General features: G+C 35.0%; 1 long non-coding RNA gene across 4 annotated transcripts in view; it reads right to left on the bottom strand.

Moving 5' to 3' along the window:
• The window catches only part of LOC144302462 (uncharacterized), a 55,159-nt gene that overhangs the window by 5,226 nt on the left and 37,278 nt on the right, over positions 1-12,655 (bottom strand). For 3 of the 4 annotated variants that reach the window (XR_013369373.1, XR_013369370.1, XR_013369368.1), the window contains one exon: positions 2,479-3,644. The exons of the other annotated variant lie outside the window; for it this stretch is intronic. This is a non-coding gene — a long non-coding RNA (uncharacterized LOC144302462). Of the gene's footprint in view, positions 1-2,478; positions 3,645-12,655 lie in introns of those variants that run through there. 4 annotated transcript variants of the gene reach the window in all.

Raw genomic sequence — 12,655 nt, 5'->3', positions numbered from 1 at the left:
AGTAAGCTTAATACACTCTAGCTATTAATAAAAATAAGTTTAGTTCATCCATGCCAGAAGGATAACAATTTTCTAATTGTTCTATAAAATTATTAAAAAGTGGTCTATTTGGAAGAGGTAATCAAAGACTATGTGGTCACAAATGTAGAGAAACATATATTACAGAGGTAGATGAGGTGATTTATTCTAAAATATTATTAATTTTGTAGATTGTGAAATGATTGTAGTATTTACCAGCTCTTTACATTTTTAAATATATCGTGATTTTTTTTTCTTGTTCTACATAAATATTCACTTTTGCATCTAACTTTGTTTTGTAATTATGTATTTGTTTCTCAAATAAGAGCCCTAGGGTGCACACACAAAACAATTATACTGTTTTTTATATGCATGATGACATCATAGGAAATTTACACAACTTTTAAATATTGGTTACTGGTGGGGAGCAAAAGAAACAAAGAGGAGTTAATTGAATCTGTATTATTTTTCCTTTTCAAAGACAGATTTGATACACATATGGCAAAATGTTAACATCTGTTTAATCTCAGTGGTGGGTACATAGACATCTGTATTATTTTTGCACTGTTTTATGCATTTGAAATTATACTTATATTTTAAATCACACTATTAATAGGAAACAATTTATTCATGGGAAAGTTTTAAGCTACTGTTATAATTAATAGGTCACATATTTGACAAGATGACTTTATCTTGGGTCATTTATCCTAAGGTAAAAATAAAAGGAACATTGCCTGCATAAAATATTTACCATTTCTAATGGTTCTGATTTTAAACATATAACTGGGCAATGTACTAAGCTTTAAAAACATTTCTTTAAAATGTTTCTTTTCTTTGTAAATGTCCATGCTTACATGGATATTATTGATGTTTTGAAGAGTAAAACTCTTCAGAATGTAACTGGTTGCATTTACAATGCATTGGGCTGTACAATGCATGCATACATTCATTTAAAGATCTACTGACAAAATAAATAAATAAATAAATAAATAAATAAATAAATAAATAAATAAATAAATAATAAATAATAACTACTGAGCCCTAACATGTTCTAATGCTCGTACTGTATATAAGGACCTTATACCTGGTCCCAAATTTTGCAGATCTTGCAATTGATTGAAAAAAAAAAACAATAAATAAGCTAGAATATAAATAAATACTATTATACATTGTGATAAATGTTCTGAAAGGAAGAGTTCATTGCTATAGTAAGTTGAGCAAGCAGGTGGGGAAGCTACTTCAGAAATCTCTCTCTTTGGAGATGACATTTTAGCACAGACATAGAAGTTGACAAAAAATCAAGTGTTCAATGAATTGATCAATAATGAAAATAATGATCCCAAAGTTTTGGAGCTGAAAGAATTGGGGATATAAATGCCATTGGCTACATCAAGGCAATCAATTATAGGAGCCATTGCAAAAGGTCAGAAGACATTACAAATTCAATTATTAGCATATTGATTTTGAGATGTTATTAGAAAATCACTCCTTGGAAACAATCTCAGTACGGAAATGATATAATCTGCCAATGGAAAAACAGATGTAAATTAAAATAAATTAACTGGATTTATATGTAAAAAAATTTTTTAAATCAGGACACAATATTAATTGAAAGAGCAAATTTTGAAATATGATTTAGACAATATGAATTGATTTATATGAAGTATACAAATACAAAATAGTACTACATATTTTTATGAGTTCATGTCTATATATAGTAAAAGCATAAAAGAGGCATGGAATACGTTTATATTTTATAGCTCATTGGTTATCTCTAATGACAGATTAAAAGGAAGTAGGATTAGGAAGGTATTTAAATATATCTGCAATATTTCAATTAAAAGACAAGATTTGAAGCAAATATACCCAAATGTTAACATTTGATCAACCTTAGTGTGTATACCCCAAATCTATTACATTATTTTTCATTCTTTATGACCTTGTAATATTTCATAATTTTAAAAAGTGGTAAACAAAAAAATTTAAAAAGCAATAAAAATTAATGAGGTAATATCATGAGTCTATATTTTACATTTTACTGTAGATGGTCAGGCAAGGAGGTAATTAATTCAAGGTCTCTGGTTTCAGAATGATTAGATTATGTCAGGATTCAGTTGCAAATAACAGACAGCTACCTAGCCATAGTTGACCCTTGAATGATGCAGGGTTAGGGGCATGGATCCCCTCCACTCCCACATAGTTGAAAATCCTCATAAAACTTTTGATTCTCCAAAAACTTAACTACTAATAGCTTACTTTTGACTGGGAGCCTTATTGGTAACATAAACAGTCGATTAATACATATTTTGTATATATTTTTACAGTAAAGTAAGCCAGAGAAAAGAAAGTGTTATTAAGAAATTTATAAGAGAAAATACATTTACAGTAGTGTACTGTGAAAAGTCCATGTAAGAGTGGACCTGCACAATCCAAACTCAGGTTGTTCAAGAGCTGACTGTATTTTAAACAGAATGACATTTAATAAAGAGAATTAAATGCTTACAAAACCACTGAAAGGCTGAGAAGCTAATACTCTAGGAATGAGGTCCACAGGAACATTACAAAACTAGCTCACCACAACAAGAGCTGCTATCTTGACTATATATAACAAAGAAATATGAAAGTGGGAACTCACCCCCGGAACTACAAGCTCCACAAATATGCAGCCTTAGCTTCCCTCCAGGCATCAGAAGTCAATATTTAACTACCACACCCTGACTTCTAATTCCCACACCAGATGAGGTACAATGAGGCTCTTGAAGGGTCTCATGGAGGAGACTATGACAGCCATGCTCCCTTCCTTCTGTGTTTGTCGGTCGTGTGGAGACTAAGACACCTAAATGAACATTTCCAACACCTGATGAGTGTTCATTGAAATTTCCAATACCATGGGATGCCTGGGTGGCTCAGTGGTTGAGCATCTGCCTTTGGCTCAGGGCATGATCCTGGATTCCTGGGATAGAGTTCCACATCGGGCTCCTTGCATGGAGCCTGCTTCTCCTCCCTCTGCCTGTGTCTCTGCCTCTCTTTCTATGTCTCTCATGAATAAATAAATAAAATCTTAAAAAAATAAAAGAAAAAAGAAAGAAAGAAACTTCCAATACCTGATAGTTCACAATGGCTCCTGAAATTGATCTCCAGCTTTAGCTGGAGCGTTTGTCGGTAGCAAAAAATCAGTCAGCTTTCCTGACCAAACTTTTCCAGCAGTCCTAGCAGCAGTTGCAAAAGCATGGCTCTGCTTCATCCCATGTTCCAACCTAATCAGATAAACTACATGAAATCAAGAACCCTCACTGCAAAAGGGTTTTGGAAATGTAGATTTAAGCTTCTCAATCTCCACACTACTGACAAATACAGAAGAAGGAAAGGAGAGTGGCTGCCATAGACCCCTCAAGACCCTCCAAGCACTTTATTGTATTTCATAGAAAAACCAGGGAGCTTTTGACATTTCTGTTACAGTCAATGCTGAAGCCAGATACAGTATAAATAGGGGATAATATCTGGAATATTTAGAAAGAAGCAAGTACTCCTTCCAAATTCAAATGTCAGCAATAAGACCAGGTGGCTGTAGAATAGCGAGCAGCAGCTGATCAGTGTTGGTTGGTAGCCAGGCGAATGCAGGGTATCTGGGAAATAAAGAAACAGATTTTGTTTCTACACTCATTAGGAAATTCCATTTGGAGGTCTAGCAGCTGTTCATGACGATAAGAAACCTCAAAATTGTTTTCTTTTAAAATCTATAATAAGCTGAATTTATACAATCTACCTAAAAGATTCTCACTTGTTTAGCTTGGGTGCTGAATTTTAATTACCCAGAGGTCTTATTTTCTGGCTCATTTCCTTTGTCATTTCATTTTCACTTTTATCTCCTTATAACATTCCTGGGTGCAAGAGAACATTACTCTATACTTGTCGTTAAATAATGTCAGTTAATACTTCAAGCCATGAAGAAAAGAGCCAAATGAAACTCTCCTCCCTCCAAATTCCTGCATGGACAGATAGGGAGAAGAGTATAGGCAATATTCATTTTGAAAGCACTAAGATCGAGAAATTCTTCTCCCACGGGAAATACTAATAAGCAAATTATGTGTTACAAGATCCAGGAATCCTATGAAAGCATCGACTATATCACCTTCCAGTGCTATAAAGTAGCTAAAATACAAGTCTCTTTTGCGACATTGCGAAATGGCCCTAATCTTTCACCTTTCCCTGTATCCATCCTTGTTGTCACATTACTTTGTAGTGTCCCTCTCCTCCAACTCTAGCCTCAGCCACGTGACTTGTTTTGGTTAGCAGGAAGTCAATAAATGTGACCAAAGTGAGTTTTGAAGCATTCTTTTTCAGTTGGTCTTGCCTACTTTTGCACCTCTGCCATCGTTATAAGAATGCCAGGGCTGGATAAAAGATACATGGAGCAGTGCCAACTCACCGCCATCATCCCAGCCAAGGCCATCCCTGATCAGCCGGCAGCCAGCCAGACTACTCCCACATACATCTATCTATGAGTCCAGATGGTGGCAGCAGAGCTGCCTGAATGTGGATGCATGCGTGACCCTGGGCCAAATTAGCTAAACCATGTTACCAGATGAGTTAATCAATGTCTCTAATGAGTTGTCTGTTATGTAGCATTCATGTGGCAATAGATAATCAGTACAATAAGTATATGATAGTGAACTGATGATTAAATATGAACATTCAAGATATCTAAGTTTCATTTAATTTCCTTAAAATGACTTTAGGATACCAAGAAATCAAATCCACAAGAAAATGTTCAAATTATTCAGACAAGAAATGTCTCTTGTATTTCAAAACAGTTCTCTTAAGTGGCCCTCAACACAATCAGATCTTTACAAAGTTCTAATGTTTGAAGAGAGCAGCTATATGTGCGATTATTTTTTTGAAAATTTTTACATAAATTCAATTTAATTAACATACACTGTATTATTAGTTTCAGAGGTAGAATTTAGTGATTCATCAGTTGTATACAACGCCCAGTGGTCTTATATTAAGTGCCCTCCTTAATGCCCATCACCCAGTTACCCCAGCCCTCCCACCTCCCCTCAGCAACCCTGTTTGTTTCCTATAGCTAAGAGTCTCTTAAGACTTGCCTCCTCTCTATTTCTGTCTTATTTTATTTTTCCTCTCCTTACCCTATGTTTATCTGTTTTGTTTCTTAAATTCTACATATGAATGACATCATACAGTATTTGTTTCTCTCTGACTGACTTATTTCACTTAGCATAAATACCCTCTAGTTCCATCCACGTCATTATGTGCAATTATTTTTTAACACATGCTTCAAATTCCTACATCATTTTAGGCAACCATATATTTACAAAAATCTTCCTAAAGTGGAGGTAATGAGAAAATTTTGTTGTGGGGAAAAGCCAAGATGTCCTACAATACTGAGTTTTGAAGAGACAGAATAAAGTCCGGGCAAAATGGTTGGGTGTAGCTTATTTTGGGCCTCCTTTCATTTCACTTCTCTGAGTGTCATGCTCCTCCCTTCCTCACCAAAGAACATGAAAGAAAACAATTTATTAATAGCCTGATAAAGGAGACTCTCATTTTCTGTATCTGTCCTCTTTTCTTGACCTCCACCAAAACTTATCAGTCTTGCATCTTCATGGCCATTCTTGGACTTTTAAACTTTGCCTGTGTATAGGATTTTTTATAAACAAGCCTCCAAATATTGTGAAGCATTTTTATGTTAAAATTGCTTCCTTTAAGAGATGAAGACTTACTAAAAGACATGAAATTACAACAACATAATGGTAAGAAGAAATTGGTGTGAAAAGAGAATGATGGAAAAATAGTAAAATGGTATCAAAGTGTGCTGTGCACAGAAAGACAAGCCTTAGAGGCAAATTTTATGCATAATAATTCAAAGTGGGTAAGAAATTTGACAAAGTATACTAGTTCCCTAAGCAAAAGAGAAGTATCTTTTACAAGGTTAGTATGGTCCATGAGACAAAAATATACTGGTTATTTAGGACAAATAAACTTCCTGAAAATGGTCTGGAACAAATATTCCATGTATGTTTATTTGGGTGAGTGACCTCAAATATATCCCTACAATAAATAGAGATTACAGTAAGACAGTTTTTAAAAATTCCTACATGAATGCTGCAATAAAAGAAATGATATAAATGGTAAAAAATGTAGTGAAATTGTGCCACTTTCTGGCTGTCAGATTGATCCAAAAACAAACTTGAGAATACCTAGAGAGATGAAGGAATCTCTTATCCTTCAGACATTCTGTTATAAATATAGCTTCTCACATCTTAACTCCTGGCTCATAGACATTTTAAGGTTGTATTTTCAGATGCTGAAATAAGTTCAACTAGTAAGAAAGGTGATGTCATTCACCTCACTGGAAAAGTAGCACTGTGTACTTCTTATTGTTTCTGAGTTTGCAGCAAAAAGTATGTGTAGGTTTTGAAGATTTTGTTTTTCAGTAATCTCTACACTCAATATGGGGCTTGAACATACAAGAGTCACATGTTCTTCTGACTGAGCCAGCCAGGTGCCCTGGTAAAATAAATTTTTAAAAGTGAATAAAATAAGATGAAATCAAGAGGGAGACAAACCATGAGAGACTTTTAATTCTAGGAAACAAACTGAGCATGGCTGGAGGGGAGGTGCATGGGGTTATAGAGTAACTGGCTGATGGGCATTAAGGAGGGCAAGTGATATGATGAGCACTGGTGTTATACGCAACTGATGAATAACTGAACTCTACCTCTGAAACTGATACACTATATGTTAATTAATTGCATTTAAGTAAAATAAAATTCAAAAAAAGAGAAAGAGAATTAATGAAATATAAACATGTTGATGTTTATCAACATCTAGCAGTTTGATTCTGTTTATGATTCAATTTTGTACTTGGCTTGGTTGGTTTGATTGCCAATAAAGTGTTATGTGTGCTCCCTAAAAAACCTGGGTCCTAGACTAGCTCTTCCAATTGTGAATTGTGGGATAATAGTCAATGTTCTTACTTCCTTAAAGCTAATTCTTTATTCAAGAATGGAGCAAATGAATAATAACCAATTCAATAAAATATTACAAGAATTAAATGTGTTGTTATATTCAAAATGCCTCTCACACCGTAAGCATTCAATAGACATAATTAACAGTAGTGGGCGTCATTTGCATCAAGTTTGGTATCATCACCACCACCACCACAGCCACCATCATTGCCATCCTTGCCTTAAACTGTATTACAGAAGAGAGACAACCCTGAAGGTATGTGGTAGGTTTATGACTTTATTCAGAAACTTCCATTTTGAAATATTTTATTTTTCACTTTCATATAACTTTAAGCACTCATACTGGCCATCTTATGATAAGGAAAATAGCAATTATCAGCCAACTATTCCAAAATCATGTTACATTAAAAAACAAAATCTACCTCTGAAAAAATAGAATTGAATTGTAGATTGTTAAGGATCAATGGACACGATAAATAGGAAAATGCCTTAGCAGGTAATGCCACCTTGATAATGTTTTATTTATTTTGTGTTTTGTATTGTTAAAAAGTAAGATTTTTATTCTCTAGAGTAATAACTTCTTTTTCTAACTATTCTTCTTTTAAAGTGTTTGTTTACCCATTCATTTATTTATTCAAACATCTCTAAAGTGCCAAATCTATGTCAAGCAGGCACTAGGGATAAGAAAGTAAGGTAGATCTTGCCCTCAAGGAATTCAGATGGGGAGGCCAGGTAGATATGCCAGAGAACTGTAGATCTGGCCCTAAGAGAAAGAGATGATTGCTATAATAAGGGCACACTTGAAGTGCCATTAACAAAAAGAACAAAGAGAACAGTTTATTATGGAAAAGGGCTGAGAGGAGAAGTTAAAGAATTTTTAGGACTCTGCACAGTTTCTTCTAATATAACATATGGATTCAATATTCATAATTAAACAGCTGCCTTTGTGTATATTTGTAGTTGATACATGCATGAGCCTATTTTCTATCCATTAGATTTTTTGTTTCCCAGGGAAGATAAAATATAATAAAGTTATAGAATTTTAAAGAAAGGAATGAGCTTAAAAGAGCTTTAGTCCAATATTGCAGTTGATTTAAAGCAAACTTAAATGAAACAAAACAGGTCTCAGATAGTTTAGGATATGTTCAATTTGGGGACACATATTTAGTGGGGAAGAGAAGCAAAGATATGCCCCATGTCTCCAGCCCTAATCCCAAGTCAAGATTTGGTCTGTAGAATGTCTCCTTTCTTAAACTCAAATCTGCATTTCATTCCGGGCCAAGTAAAATGCTAACCTTCAGGAGATGTTTACAAGAGATGCCTGTAAAATAATGGCTAGACTTCTTTTGGCCAGAACAGAACAGAATTCAGTGGAGCACCACAGCACTTTATTAAAAATGTGTGGTTGTCCTGAAACTGTTAATATAGCTCCACAAATTCATACCTTATGCCTTCAGAGTAATTTATGCACTGCCAAATCTCGTGTAAATCTCATTTCACAAACCATGCTTGAGGAATACTGAAATTGGTGCTATTCACAAGGCAATATTAGCAAATGTATTTGTCCTGTGCTAAATATATCCTTGTCATTTTTATTATCTACTAGTGTGGTTTTGCTTTTTACTGACAAGAAAGATTTATTCAAATAATTTCTTATGGCCTTCAGATCTATAGAAGCCACAGAATAAATTTATCTTGTTTTCCATTAATTTATTCTCTACCTCACCATTATATTGTCAGTTCTATTAACTAACTATAGATTTTGGTAGCCATTCCAAGATGCCCATTAGGCTTAGTTTAAAAAAGAGAAGAAAAGGAATCAACAGAGTCAGTGAATCCCCCGCAAATTTCTTTTACTTATAAGTGTCTATTTAATTTTTAAAAAAAGTTTTTATTATTAGGCATGCCTGATAAAAGGTATCATCCTGAGAACTATATACTTAGGGTACATTCTAATAGGCCTTTCTGGTTAAGCTACTCAACTGATTTCTTAGCTTTAGTAAATGAGTATGGTCCTGCACACAGAGATTCACAAACTGTTAATATTAACAAAAGATATATAAACTTAACTGTCCTTCATTCTTAACATAGGCTTGAGAGTAAATCATCTTTCTATATCTTTTGATGAAAATAGCTACTTTCTCTATTGCTATATTGAAATTATTGCCAGACTCGATATTCCATTTTCACACTTCTGAAATAAGAAATTCCTCTTATTATTAAGGAAACTGTATCATACTGATCATGACTTGAAAGTCATCAAGAAATTGTATCTATGATTTCTGAAAATCATAATTCAAAGTTAATTTTAAGAATATTTACATAAATAATAAATGTAAGTACTACATATGATTTATGAAAACTCATTGATCTGATAATATTGCTGGAATTCTAGAGAGATTTTAAAGCTATTATTCTAAGTGGAATCTGTTTCAGTTGAGAACTGTAATGTTTTTAGTACATCATTCTGTATCTATGACTTGTTCTTTAACATTTCTTCTGTATAATATCTACACCTTACAGATGTTTATATTTCAGAGTTCTTATACCAACAATATAACCTTTCTCATGAAGTATTCAAAGAGCTTTATGAATATTTCACTATATATTCTTATCTCAAATTACTATAATGAGAAACTTTTTTGGAACATTTTGGTTGAAAAACATAAGTTCCACCCAACAATGTCTAGTTTTTTGTTTTGTTTTGTTTTGTTTTTTAAGATTTTGTTTATTTATTCATGAGAGAGAGAGAGACAGAGGCAGAGGCAAAGGCAGAGGGAGAAGCAGCCTCCATGCAGGGAGCCCGACATGGGACTCGATCCCCGGACTCCAGGATCACTCCCTGGGCCAAAGGCAGGCACTAAACCACTGAGCCACCCAGGGATCCCCAACAATGTCTAGTTTATGTCAAAATGAAATTTGGAGACATCTACAACTGATAATTCCAGGATAAAGTTAACAGAAGGGGATCCCTGGGTGGCTCAGCGGTTTGGCGCCTGCCTTTGGCCCAGGGCGCAATCCTGGAGTCCCAGGGTGGAGTCCCAGGGTGGGGTCCCAGGGTCGAGTCCCACGTCGGGCTCCCGGCATGGAGCCTGCTCCTCCCTCCTCCTGTGTCTCTGCCTCTCTCTCTCTCTCTCTCTGTATATCATAAATAAATAAATAAATAAATAAATAAATAAATCTTTAAAAAAAAAAAAAACATGTCATATTCAGGGTACAAATTATGTCATCAGTTCTCTGTCTTCATACCTGGATGATCTCCATCCTCAGGAATGTTTTTCCTTTGTTGTCACATATGATACCTGCAAGCACTAGGGTTACTAATATTTACAGAGAAATGAGTCCTATTTTTCTTTTAAGACCAGAAAAAAAGTTCCAGGGATAACTCTTACTGGCTCAACTAGGTCACAGACTCATTCTTGAATGAATAGTTTGTGGGCAGGTTGTGAACTGCTTTGCTGGACTGGGTTTGGGCCACATGTCTTGCCTTGAAGCCAGAAGGAGGAGTCAGCCCTATCAAAGCCACACTAACAGAGAGGGGTAAAGTCGTGATTTCTTAAAGCAAAGTAGTACAGGAGCATATTAACTCAGCCTTATATAGCCAGCAATGACATTTATAGCTTCATCTTCATCTCTGCTTTCAGAGATTTTAAAAAGAAAATGTGATATCCCTGAGACATTCAATAAACCCATCGGCACACCTAACAAGAGCCATATTATGACATTTACAGCATTGTTGGAATCTGTACTCCTTACCAGATTCTCTGAATCCTGCCAAACGCCTGAATTTCAGAGGTAGCATTTTCTATCTACTATCTAAAGTTAAGAGGAGAATAGAAGGAAACCTTGCATGAACTTTGTAACTCAGAGAGTTGGTTGCTGCTATAGTTGGTGATAACTATACTTTCAGGAACTGAAGACTTCAATTAGGAAATGAAGACACATATAATGGAAAACTGATTGTGGATATTCAACTTTTGAATAATGATTATCCATTTTACAGTCAACCCAAAGGGCATTCCACCACTCAGTATCATAATGAATTCAATATATTTCTTTTCTTTCTAGAGACAATAGCCAGAACAGTGAATAGGATCTCAGGCAGTCATATCAGTTGATCAAGGAACACACAATACTTGCAGAGAAAGAAACAAGAAAAGGATGCCCATCTATTTAACAGTTACATACTGGTGCCTATTGTGTGTTGCATTCTGGGAATAGATTAATTAAACAAACAAGGGACGCCTGGGTGGCTCAGTGATTGAGCATCTGCCTTCAGCTCAGGGCATGGTCCTGGGGTCCTGGGATGGAGTCTCACACCAGGCTCCCCTTGAGGAGCCTGCTTCTCCTTCTGCCTGTGTCTCTGCTTCTCTCTGTGTGTTTCTCATAACTAAATAAATAAATAAAATGTTTAAAAAATAATGATTAAACAAACAAAAAATCCTGTCCTGATAGAGTTTGTATTCTAATGACTCGAGACATATCGACCCTTTTGTTAAACTTCCTTCTCTTTTTTGAAGTGGAACTTTGTTCTAAGTTTTTCTCTAATGTTGCACATTGGGAATCTTGGCTTGTTAAATTTATTAACACTGACAGAAGTACTGTTTGAGGTATGATCTGGAATGATGCAGAGTAACTTGAGGAGGCCTTGACTTAAGTTACAAGTCTGAACTCGGAGAAGAGTAACCCCATGATATCCCACTCCCACTCTCCTGTTTGTCAGGCTTAATACATTTTTATAAATAACAATTCTATAAAAATCACAGTGAGCTGGACTAGTGTCTAATGTTTTTCCCTGATTATAGAGGAGGAAGAGATTTTTGTGCTTATATGTGGGATATTTAAAATACATTAATAGTGACATTTTGATAATCTAATCTATGTACAGAAAGAAAAGCAAGAAAGAATGTGTGTAGCGAATTGGTTGAAAGTAGATGTGGGAGTATGCTATCCAGTCAAACAGAAGACTGTTCTCCTCCTGAAAAATTGCTTTCTTACCCCAGCAACCTGGATCCTACAAGGCTGCCATATTCTTATATGACCCCAACTCTGGCCACAGATTATCTGTTGAGATATATGTTTGCATGACCAAAACTAGGCAAATAGGTAAAATTCCTGGTAAAATTCCTGGTGTTTTTAAATTTTGTATTAAAATAATCGTTTTTCCCCTATGGCTGAAGACATCATATTTAAGAACTATTGTTTTCATGTTTTGAACCACAAAGAGAGAGGCAGCCTGAGAGATAAGGCCCCACAAAAAGAAACAATGAAGAGAGGAAGCAAGCTCTAATGGCTCCTATCCCTCTATTGCAGTACTTCAGATAAAATTCTTTCATTACTGCAGATGGTTCAAGTTGGTCTTCTGTCACTGACAAATAAAATGTCCTAACTAATGCACAATTAAGTGTCATTAGTGTCCTTAAATTTCCTCAGACTTTGTCCTTATAGTTTTTTAGTTTCTTTTCTCCCTGTCAGTTTTAACTCTTGCTCTTTTTTAGCACTTTCCTGTCTAGTTGGGAAGTCAATTAACCAATTCTGCCAAAATTACATCTAAACTAGGGTTTCTAATTGCAGCTAAACTAAGATTTCTAATTGCATTGAAATTAAGTTTAAATACACTTTGTGAGGGTATGGACAGTTCTTTT

Source organism: Canis aureus, chromosome 2 (assembly GCF_053574225.1).
Source record: "Canis aureus isolate CA01 chromosome 2, VMU_Caureus_v.1.0, whole genome shotgun sequence".
NCBI classification, from domain to species: Eukaryota; Metazoa; Chordata; class Mammalia; order Carnivora; family Canidae; genus Canis; species Canis aureus.
Note: the sequence above shows the minus strand (reverse complement) of the source record. Positions and strands in the feature narration are given on the sequence as shown.